At 43.1% G+C, this 12210-nt stretch overlaps 1 protein-coding gene and 1 long non-coding RNA gene across 2 annotated transcripts in view; one reads left to right on the top strand and one right to left on the bottom strand.

Moving 5' to 3' along the window:
* ARHGAP26 (Rho GTPase activating protein 26) overlaps positions 1 to 12210 on the bottom strand; it is a 305883-nt gene that overhangs the window by 263616 nt on the left and 30057 nt on the right. The gene's annotated exons all lie outside the window — the stretch shown is intronic.
* On the top strand, positions 2449 to 3068 carry LOC311524510. The gene is made up of 2 exons (XR_014712573.1): positions 2449 to 2641; positions 2814 to 3068. It is a non-coding gene; the product is annotated as an uncharacterized lncRNA (long non-coding RNA).

Genomic DNA, 12210 nt, shown 5'->3' with positions numbered 1-12210 from the left:
AGGAAGGAATGCATTTACACTCCCAGCATTCCAAATTCATTGCTAAAAAGGGCGAGGATCGTAGCTGGTGCAAATCTACCTATTTCCATTTAAGTCAATGGACCAATTTAACAGGTGAGGATCTTGCCTTGAGAGTCTAAAAGCCATCCCCAATGGTAGCAGATAAATCCACTGAACAAGTTTCAGAGTAACAGCCGTGTTAGTCTGTATTCGCAAAAAGAAAAGGAGTACTTGTGGCACCTTAGAGACTAACCAATTTATTTGAGCATGAGCTTTCGTGAGCTACAGCTCACTTCATCGGATGCATACCGTGGAAACTGCAGACGACATTATATACACACAGAGATCATGAAACAATACCTCCTCCCACCCCACTGTCCTGCTGGTAATAGCTTATCTAAAGTGATCATCAAGTTGGGCCATTTCTAGCACAAATCCAGGTTTTCTCACCCTCCACCCCCCCCCCCCCACACACACACAAACTCACTCCTGGAGTGGCCCAACTTGATGATCACTTTAGATAAGCTATTACCAGCAGGACAGTGGGGTGGGAGGAGGTATTGTTTCATGATCTCGGTGTGTATATAATGTCGTCTGCAGTTTCCACGGTATGCATCCGATGAAGTGAGCTGTAGCTCACGAAAGCTCATACTCAAATAAATTGGTTAGTCTCTAAGGTGCCACAAGTACTCCTTTTCTTTCCACTGAACAAGGGCACCATGTTATGAATGAGACAGGTGTGAGGTCTGCCATGCCAGATGAAACTGTTCTGGCACCAACATCACAAGTAAATCCTCACCCCTGCATGGCCCCACACACCTTGGAGTCTGCCATACTGACAATTTGTTTAGGACTACACTGTTTGTAAGAGAAGATGGGAACTACCCAGGTGGAGCCATACAGTGGAACATTCCATCAAGAGGCTAAACCCTCGCATAAGCCTTCCTACAAGTCAATAACCTACTGGCATTTATACAGCCCTAGCACCACCGCATCCGACTGCTGACAATGATAAGGGCTCTCCAGTGTTGTGGGAGCGGCAGGAGAGGACACGGAATACCACCACTAATTGATTTCACAATACAACCTCCAGGTTTCCCCTTTGAGAGTATGTCTGTATTTACCCTCTCCCCGCCTCCACATTGCCCAAACAAATTCATCTATGATCCAAGCTAAACCACCACTGACCAGCTCTGCACTGATGGAGAGAGTTTCCTCTCTTTGCTCTGCATTCACACAGACAGTGTGGAATATTTTCCCTAGTCATCAAAACAGGATTTTCACAAGTAACTCTTCCAGAACTAGATGCTACTGTGGCCTTTCCCATTTGGTTTATAAGAAGGGTTTATTTATGGAGAGGAACTGAAGTGTGTGATGAGCTGTACATCATCTTCATTTAGGCACATGGAGTGGGGAGAAAACAGAATGATTCAAGAAATTAAGAGCAGATGCATAGAGATCTGCATTTCGATAGATTACAACGTTCCGACTATATTTATGACCCGAGGAGGAGAAGAATATAAAAATCACACACATGAAAACCACATACCATGCACTGGATGGGCCTCCGATTTCTTGAAAATGTTTAGCATATACAGCTGTCTACATCTGTAGAAACGTGCATCCCTGTCAAGCTTTCTGAAGGAAATAATCCCCATTCCTATCAGGAGGGGGAGTAGTTTGTGGGAAGCTATGATAAGAGGCAGTGTTTGTTTTATGATGATAAATAGCAGTTAGAGATGGAAGCCACCTATTTAATCAGAGTCCTTCTCTCTGCAAGGCCAGGATGTAGTCCCCTCCATTGAGGATTTTAACTTACATCACATTGTCTCTTAACTCAGAAGGCAATCTATTCAGTGGCTTATGATGGCAAAAGCAAGGGAGGGGTATTAGTGTATAGCTTTTCTACTATTCAGAAATTGGTTAGTCTCTAAGGTGCCACAAGTACTCCTTTTCTTTTTACTATTCAGAAAGTTATTGCATTATTACAGCACCTCATAACAGAAGCGTTCAAAGCACTTCATAAATATTAAGTGTTGTAACCTGCTCTGCAGGCATGGAAAATTATCTTTATTTTACAGATGGAGAAATGGAGGCCAAATGATTTAGCTGTGTCATAACTGCGTCTCCTGACATAGCCCACTTTGTAATCTGGGCAGGCTCTTTCAGGAGACATCTTTGATCTTTTGGCTTACAATGGTCCTGAACATGAAAGATGTTTTTTATACAGCGGAGACTTTCCCAGCAAAAGAAAAAGGTTGCTCCGCGTCCCCACCCAACTACTGTATCTGGCATTTTTCCCCGTGTTTATTTCTCTTCACATCCCGGTATCATTTTAAAGCACAACTCCCCCCAGGCTCCTCATAACCTATAATCTTGTCAATAAGTAACTACTGATGTCTGGCAGGAAGTTTGCTAGCAGACAAACTCTGGCGCACTGTAGGCTGTGCACGGTGGAGATGAACGGTACAGTCATACAAAGGATTTGTCAAAGGCAGTAAAACAACAGGCATTGGGAGTCAATGTGTTCATTTAATTCTGAGAGGATTTACCAGCATTGATATGAGCTAGTATCTTGGAGAAGGAATATATTCAGCATACTGCAAACCAGGGACACTAAGGAATTGTAACAGCAAGGCAGGTAAGTGAGAGGTAAAACCTCAAGTAGTTGGGGGACTAGTTGACTTAGGTAGGGAATGATGAAACAAAGTCTGAGAACAGTAGCCTAGTTCCAAACTAGACAGAGCTAGGAATGAATGGAGAGTGAACATCTGCTGGCTGTTAGTCACTAACTAGTGTTACTGCTTCCACAGTCTCACTCCTATTGGACAAACCACCATGTTACAGAAAACCATTGAAAACTGGTACTCCTGGTGCCAGCAGCAGAGCGGTACAAGACGGTGTCAGCATGGGAACTGAGCTATCTTGTCACACACAGAAGTAAGCCTGACTGGGCAGAGTCGAGGCACACTGAAGCAGCATGCATTGCTACCTCTGTTCTGTGGGTAGAGGACTCCACTCTGATACCAGGGTCAAGCTCAGTATTAAAGGTGCTTTTAAGAATGTAAGCCAGATTCACCAGCTTCTGTATTTCAGCACTGGCCTAACAGTCAGAGTCACTGCCAGGCACTGCTCTGTTCAAAGAAACTGACGTGGCATCTTTTGCTCTCTAACGTGGTTCCAGGCCTACAACTGATCAGGTTCGGAGAAAGTTTTTAACAGGAATGATGAGAATAAAAATCAGGAGTGTATATTTCAGGCTCGGCATAAATACTTTTCCTATTAAAGATGATGATAGAAGTACAATGCCAAAACTCAGAATTAAGGTTCCTCCACTCTCCCCAACGCACATGTTAGACGTAAACAGACACCAGTGAACAGGTTTATTGGTTTCAGAGTAGCAGCCGTGTTAGTCTGTATTCGCAAAAAGAAAAGGAGGACTTGTGGCACCTTAGAGACTAACAAATTTATTTGAGCATAAGCTTTCGTGAGCTACAGCTCACTTCATCCGATGCATTCAGTGGAAAATACAGTGGGGAGATTTATATACATAGAGAACATGAAACAATGGGTGTTACCATACACACTGTAACCAGAGTGATCACTTAAGGTGAGCTATTACCAGCAGGAGAGCAGGGGTAGGGGTAGGGGGACGACCTTTTGTAGGGATAATCAAGGTGGGCCATTTCCAGCAGTTGACAAGAACATCTGAGGAACAGTGGGGGGGAGGGGGAATAAATATGGATACAATTAACTTAGGCTTGAATAGAGACTGGGAGTGGTTGAGTCATTACACAAAGTAAAACTATTTCCCCATGTTTATTCCCCCCACCAACCCCCACTGTTCCTCAGACGTTCTTGTCAACTGCTGGAAATGGCCCAACTTGATTATCACTACAAAAGGTGTCCCATCCGCCCCCACCCAAGCTCTCCTGCTGGTGATCACTCTCCTTACAGGTTTCAGAGTAACAGCCGCGTTAGTCTGTATTCGCAAAAAGAAAGGGAGTACTTGTGGCACCTTAGAGACTAACCCATTTATTTGAGCATAAGCTTTCGTGAGCTACAGCTCACTTCATCGGATGCATACCGTGGAAACTGCAGAAGACATTATATACACAGAGACCATGAAACAATACCTCCTCCCACCCCACTCTCCTGCTGGTAATAGCTTATCCAAAGTGACCACTCTCCTTACAATGTGTATGATAATCAAGTTGGGCCATTTCCAGCACAAATCCAGATTTTCTCACCCCACCCCCCCATTTTCCAAAAACCACACACACAAACTCACTCCTGCTACCAGCAGGAGAGTGAGTTTGTGTGTGTGTGTTTGGGGGGGGGGGGGGGAAACCTGGATTTGCGCTGGAAATGGCCCACCTTGATTTTCATACACATTGTAAGGAGAGTGGTCACTTTGGATAAGCTATTACCAGCAGGAGAGTGGGGTGGAAGGAGGTATTGTTTCATGGTCTCTGTGTATATAATGTCTACTGCAGTTTCCACGGTATGCATCCAATGAAGTGAGCTGTAGCTCACGAAAGCTTATGCTCAAATAAATTGGTTAGTCTCTAAGGTGCCACAAGTACTCCTTTTCTTTCAGGTTTATTGGGTTAGCCTCAGGATCACATTTACTCAACTGTAAGCTTCAAATCATTCAAGATTCCTCAGGCTATCAAAGGCAGCAAGGAATTAAGCTATTGCTTTTCCTGCTGTAAAATACTCTTTTGCTCCCAAGCTGTTCATTAGTAAAACCCCATTCAAGGAAGTGGGCACAAGGTCTGTGTTCCATGTAGAACACACAGCTCACTTGGGGCATGTACCAAAAAGCCCACTGAATCAATGGGAGATTTTCCCCTGCCTTCAGTTGGCTAAAATATGGCATGGATGCAAGGAAGGCATTCCATGCACATATGTATTAGGAGCTAAATGCTATTGTATCCCATCATCAGGGCCTCCAATTACAGTTTACAAAATTCTTCTAATCCCAAGAGTGATAGCAGCACAAGTACACGAGGACATTACCAACACCGGTGCTAATCTGACAAATGTGCCTCTCTGGACTTGTAGTCAGAACATCCTTTTGGTAACTCAGAGTCAGCATCTCATCTACCCAAGCCTTTCGTAGTATTTTCATAATAAAAAAAAAAAAAAAAGAGAAATCACCGTTCAGAGCTCTCAAGGAGTCCCTGACGCTAAAGTTACAAAAGTAATAGTTAAATAGTAGCTTAGCTCTCCTGCCCCACACCCTGTTGATAGCCAACAGAACTTGAACCCTCTTCAAAACATGCAACTCCCCTTGTCCATGCAGATTTAACCACAAACAAATCCTACCCCCAGTAGTAGCACTATAACCTTGAGCTATTAATGGGCTTGTTATAACAGACTCTACCTGTCTCCAGTAGGTAGCCTTCCATTTGACCAATAAGAAAAAACTTATGGAAGTTGACCCAGAGATGTTCTTTGGTTTCTCTTCAGTTTGTATGTGTTTATTCATAAATGTTCAATTGTAGAAAAGAATAAGTGAAAAGATTTTGCTCAGTTATGTTCTGCTCTGGAAAATGTAATTGCTCTATGAAGATTTTTTTTTAAGGTCCTGAAAGAGAGACAAGAAATGACCCAAATAAAATTATCCTAATACTTCTCTGATTGCAGACTAGAATCACAATTCATTGAAACAACAGGCTCTTGTGAAGGATGTTAATTCAAAAGAAATTTGCTTCTGAGTATCAGATAACATGTTAGTAAACAACGTACAGGACAAGGAGCCAAAGGTAATTATTACTCTAAAATGCTCATCAGTTCCAATACCAGGCAATTCACATTTTTGTTTCTTATGGAATTTTTTTAATTGTTTTTAAAAGTTGTTTTTCTAAAGCAGAAGCCTTCAAACCAGACACCATGTGCAGATGCCAAGACAGACATGGATTACTCAGATAATAACTATGCATTTGGATTAGTTTCTTATTAACACTAATCAGTTAATAGCTGGCCCAGCAGGGAGGCTACTTCCATTCTTAAAGAAATATATAGGTTTTGATGCACAGGGATTTCACATTAAATGAAACAGACTTCTGGGGAGCCCTTAGCAGAGGTGCTCTAGACTCTCAAAATAGAAACCCTGGCTCCTTTGCATCCCACATCTGTGATACCCAAGGATAGTACATGAACTAAAGAAATCTACCCACTATCAATTTAGAGTACCACCTGGGTTTCTGTATGTGGCAGGAGGCAGCAAGTTAAAAAGCATGTATTTGACCAAGGTAAAAAGTGAAACAACAGTGTTTACAGGAGCTATTGCTCTGCCATAGAATCGCTTTCTCGGGTTTGATGTCAAAGAGGCAGCACTGTGAATAAAGACCCACAGACAACATGATCAGGCATCATACAAAAACACCACATGTTGCTAAATGTCTTTGGTACAGTCAGGATTACATTCAGAGAGCGGATTTCCATTGATGCCTACCCTGATGCTTAACCCGGCCTCATCCAGGTAAAGTCAACAAGAAATGCATGCGAGTCATTTCAAAGAGTGCTAACCACAGTCACACAGCAACCCCCAGAATCTGCTAATACAGAGCCAAAATAGCCAACTCACGCTGTCATGCATTTCCCTATCATCCCCCCCTTCTCTACACACAGTCCAGTTCTCTCTGGAGCTCTCCAATAATATTATCCACAACATCAAGGAACTCTGCACATAGCTCAGCTCAGTCATAACTGCAAGACTTGAAAACCTCTATCCGCACTTCACTTCACCTCCAGCCCATGTCCATCTTCAGGATTCCGTTACCCCAGCAAGCCACACATCGACACACGTTTATACACATATGTATGTTACGTGTCATCTAGGATGACAGAAATTATTTCTAGGATGCTTCCCCTGTCCCAAATAAAGCAGATAAGGAAGGACATTATTCCATTTGCTAATGGCTACCACCAAAACAGATATGAAATGCAATTAAGGCAAGAGCCAGACACTGGGTATGTGCACACAGGAAAGAAAAACCTGCAGCTGGCCTGTGCCAGCTGACTTGGGTTCATGGGTCTCGGGTTGTGGGGCTGTTTCATTGCTGCATAGACTTCTGGGCTTAGGCTGTAGCCTGAACTCTGGAACGCTCACCTTACAGAGTCCCAGACCTCAGGTACAGCCCAAGCCCAGAAGTCTACAAAGCAATGAAACTGCCCTGTAACCCGAGCCCAAGTCAGCTAGCACAGGCCAGCCACAGGTGTCTAGTTGCTGTGTAGACATAGCCAGTGAGGCTTGGTCTACGCTATAGACGTATGTTCGTATAGTTATATTGTGCAGGGGGTTGGAATATCTACATCCCTGAGTGACACAGCTATAAATCAACCTCACTCCAGGTATAGACAGTACTATGTTGACAGGACGGCTTCTCCCGTCAACAAAACTATGATCTCTCATTAACTACACCAACGGGAGAAGCTGCAGTGCTGTATGTGTAGACAAGCTCTGAGGTTCTTGAGCTTTTCTTTACAATACAAGCCAGATACACACACCTTGTTATCATGAAAGCCTGGAGAATGGAGTGGGGAAGAAGGACAGCATCCCTACAGCTGTACTCCAGAATATTTCAGTACAACAGAAGCAATGTCATCATTGAATGCATCCGATGAAGTGAGCTGTAGCTCACGAAAGCTTATGCTCAATAAATTTGTTAGCCTGTAAGGTGCCACAAGTACTCCTTTTCTTTTTGCGAATGTCATCATTGATACAAGCATGCAGCTCCATAATGCACATGGCTAGTAGAGAGAAAGAGAGTAGTTCCCAGTCCCAAAGGCAGGACACTCAGTCTAAATGAAGGAGCTGCGATGGAGATGAAGCGAGGGGAGAACAGAGGTTTTCAATTTTTAGCAAGTATGACTGATCTGAGCTGTGCCCAGAGTTCCAACGTGCTGTGGATTATATTAGAAAGCAAGAAAGTGTGTGTGTGGTGTGTGTGTGTACGCACAATAGCATCACAGAGCAATCAGTTGGGGTCATTTTTATATAGACGATATTAAAGGATTATAAAGATTTTTAGCCAGCTAAAATATTATTCCAAATGCTCAGAGCCCACCTCCCACCCCCACAATATCCCATACTACAGGTTTAATACAACGAAAAATGCCACGTGATAAAGTCAGACTGGAGACTAAACCTGAAATTAACTGTGTGGTCAATACACCAATAACCAGGCTTTAAGCATGGGATTTAGGAAAGTCTAGTCATCTGAAATGACAAATTGCCCTGGGAGGTCATCTTACTGGAGGGCTGAGCAGTGGAAGACCACTCTAACTACCACCTGTTCACAAGGAGATTGCTCCATTGCCATGGAAGTGGGGAGGAATACAATTCAAGTGGGATAACCCGCTCTTCAAGGCAGGGACCTTGTCTAGTGAAGTGCTCTGTGTGATCTGTATTCTACTGATTAGGGCGCATAAAGGACCACGCTACAAGAGGATATGTCTACTGAAAGTTAAATACTGCTTTTTGTTGTCCCTATCTGCTGAGGTAGTGGGAAATAGCAGCCCCCTTCAATAACCTAACAGTCCTTTGATGTTTCCTAAATCATATCAGGGAACCTTCTAACTTCACCAAGTATTTCTGATTTATTACTGTTTTTACAGCACTTTTATGAGGTAGACAAAGACACCCAAGGGTCAAGTGCAGTTCAGAAGAGAATCAGATTTCACTCTCTCACCCACAAATTAGAGTCTGACCCACAAATTAGAAGAAATCCCCCACCCCAAGGAGGAGAGACCTCAACCATTTACTTTAATTAAACAAAGAGAAAGCATCTTCGCCAAACCTCAGAAGCTGGAAATCACAGTGCAAACTGCTCAGGCTGCCCTCTCAAACTGATGATTCGGGACTGATGAACAGAGATGCCAGCAACAGACACATGCTTCTGGTGACTGCTATCAGCGCAGTCATGTTCCAATTGTCCCGATCCTAAATCCCCAGCATTAACTACCCGCATCCCTCAAAAAAGGCTGAATTCCCATCTCAACCTCCCATCTGTGCTGCCAAATCCAAGCACTGAAAAGCAGAGATTTTACATTTTCCAACCCACGATGGCTCCCTGAAAAATAGGTAAAGGATCCAGTATTCCCCCTAAAGGGATTAGTGTGGAAGTATTCTCAATGCCCAGCCAGCCCTCTCAGGATGTCCAAATGCCAGCATTTTCAAACGAGCAATCTGCAAGGCCAGGTGCCTGAAACAGCCCCACTCACTGCTGTCACACAGCAGCATTCAGTCCCTCTCCCTGACCTGAACCGGATTTGAAACCCACTCCCACCCCCAATCACTTAAGGCATGAGACTCAAGTGCTAACAGATAGCAACACCGAGCCCACTTGGCAGCGAAGATTCTAAAAACTTCCCAACTCATTTAATGCCACAAAAAAGCAGTAAGCAATTTTTTTTTTTTAAATGAGCAGAGATAATTAACATCCCCTACAGAGGGGAATTTAAACAGAGGGGATGATTTATCTAGGTGTCCAACAGACAAAAAATCCTGTCGTCATTATTGTTTACTAGCTGGAAAGGGGTGGAGGGAGAGAGACATTTCAGATTACTGGAAAGTTTGAGACTCCTAATAAAATTCTGCCTTTAAGGCTGAAGGTTCCTCCCACCCACCCAGGTTTAAAAGTGCTATGGCACTGCAGCTTCGCCTTTCCCCTTGGGGGGCTCAGCTAGAATGGTTTGCCGGTAATATTTCACCTCTAGGAAGGTGTTGGTCTTTTTACAGATTATACTAAAACTTCTACAGGTAAGAAGGAGCATTTCTCTTTTTCTTCTCATTAAAACAGTGCCTCTAGATAGAGCACCTTAAATAAAACTGCAAAGCACTTTGCTGTAGTGAAAAAGAGGGTGACATAAAACTGACCGCAGAATAATTAATAAGAGCGACGTCCTGAAATACTGATCCTATATCCAGGCTACATGATGTACTTTCTTAAACTGTAATAAATGATTCCGCTACTTCAGATACCAATGGGCACATTTTAAAGAAGAACATTATTCTTTTCATATTTTTCTTCCATTCCAATTGTGAAAGAGAAATATCAAGGGGGGGAGTGGTTTTGAGTGGAAAGGAGGGATGGAATAAGAAGTGTTATTTAACTCCCCTACCCTCAACCCATCAGTATTTTACCAAGCCAAACACTGTACAAAAGAGACTCCTATAAAACATGATCATGGGGTGTATTATGAAGTTACAAAGTACTTGACCTGTTGATTGAGTCATTTTCCCCTTGCTTGGGCATAACAGTCTATCAAAGAGGACTTTGTATTACAGACTGGCTCTTTCAAGTATTATTTTATGGCTAGTTCAGCTGGGTAGAAGGAGCTGTACTAGAAGTCACTGGGACATACTCCAATAACAACAGACAATGAGCCATTCTCTTACTTCCTTCTACTGAAGGAACTCTACACCACCAACAGAACCTAAACCAGTCAAACAAGTCTTTGGAACCGAACCTTTAAAGTCAATACCACCTTAGACATTGCACTTTGGGAGGAGGAAGTGCAGCTGTTACAGATGCTCCAGATGCACTTTGTTTGGAGGAGATTTGTCCCGGAGCAGAATTCCCCTCATCCAACTCCTTTTTTGGTTTTGTGTTTTCACATCAGCAACCGTGGAACTATTTGAAACTTGTTCTTGGGAACAGGTTCTTGGGAAACGTTCTTCCCCTTTTGACTCTGCTGAAGGGCACTACACATTTGCTGTTCTCCAATACGCTGTAGGGGCCTCCTGCCTACTACAAGCTTAGTCTGGGCAGGCAGGTACTACTGCTTTGTCTGCTAGGTTACTTTTTTCATTTAAAAAGAGAGCTTACTCATAAGCCTGAATTGGTGCTCTTTATAGTGGAAGCCAGAGAGGCCTCTCTCTTACCTCTCCTCCATCCACCCACCCCCCAAACATTCACCTATTGTGGTCTCTTCCCCACCAGACTTGCATTACTTCCTCACATTAACCCTTCCTAGCCAAGCACCAAATGTAACATACCAAAACAACTAGCAAGGGAAAGACAGTTCAATTGGTGCCTTTCCCGCCCATCCCTATCCCTCCTTTAGAATGTATAAAGAAGGCTTGAAAGGTTTCTCCTCCGCCACCAGTACCACCCACTGTCTAACCAAACATCCGTCAAACTTGAAAGCTGAGCAGTGGTGAGGGGAAGGAAGTTTTAGCCAGACTATAAAGCTATGGTTTTGTTAATACGTGCGTAACTCTGGAGAAGGAACATTACAAATTCCACAATGAGCCCCTTCAATTAAGTGGCCAGAGCTTACAATCCCCATCCTATAACACGCCAGTGGGGTGCTCCCAGCAGAACCAGGAAAGAATAGCCCCAACATCACTGACATATCTAAAATAAAACTCAAATGACCCTAGTAGAATGTGATTGTAACAACTGATCCCTTAAGGAAGAGCATCTCCAACCCTTTCTCCAAGAATCCTAGTTTTAGCTAAAGAGATAAAGCTCCTTCCTGATTGAGGAGCTGTGTCTGATCTGCTATAGAACTGGTAAAAAAAAACAAACAAAAAACAAATATACAATCAAAAAGACCATAAGGTCATTGCTGCAGGCATTTTCTAAAGACAACTGAATCCACTGAAACAAACCAAAAAGACACTGAGCAGAGATTTATTTTGAAACTCATCTGAGCTCATTTTGAATTCTAGGTGGGTACAAGGTCACACTCTACATAAAATATAAGTATCTGCCAGAGCTTCCTGAGAACAAAATCTCTCTGGCTTCCTCTACAGGTGAAATGGGAAAATTAAGGGTGCGTTCCCACCTGTCGCCAGATTTAATTTGCATATTTATCATGTACTCTCGTGTAATTTCAGAAAATATTTATGGATGTACTATTTGGAATTTCTTTCTGTTCTTATCAATATTGTTCAATTATGTAATTAGGTATCCATAAAAGCACATACAAATATATAGATACATGAAAGATACACCAGAGAGTGAGTCAAGCACTCTAATCTTGTAGGCAGTGCACTCAGATTAGGTAGGTGAACAAAGTTGAAAGCACGGACTTTAACAGTGGCCTTATCTTGCTCCGAGTTCCTATTCCAGGAGTGAGTCCACCCAGAATCTGGGGCTCCATTGGGTATTTACTCCAACATCATACTGGAGCCAACTGTAACAGACCTGTTTATGCCATGCATTGACTGGTGCTGGCAGGTATGGGCTG

This window comes from Lepidochelys olivacea, assembly GCF_965140295.1.
Source record: "Lepidochelys olivacea isolate rLepOli2 genome assembly, chromosome: 8".
Taxonomy (NCBI): domain Eukaryota; kingdom Metazoa; phylum Chordata; order Testudines; family Cheloniidae; genus Lepidochelys; species Lepidochelys olivacea.
Note: the sequence above shows the minus strand (reverse complement) of the source record. Positions and strands in the feature narration are given on the sequence as shown.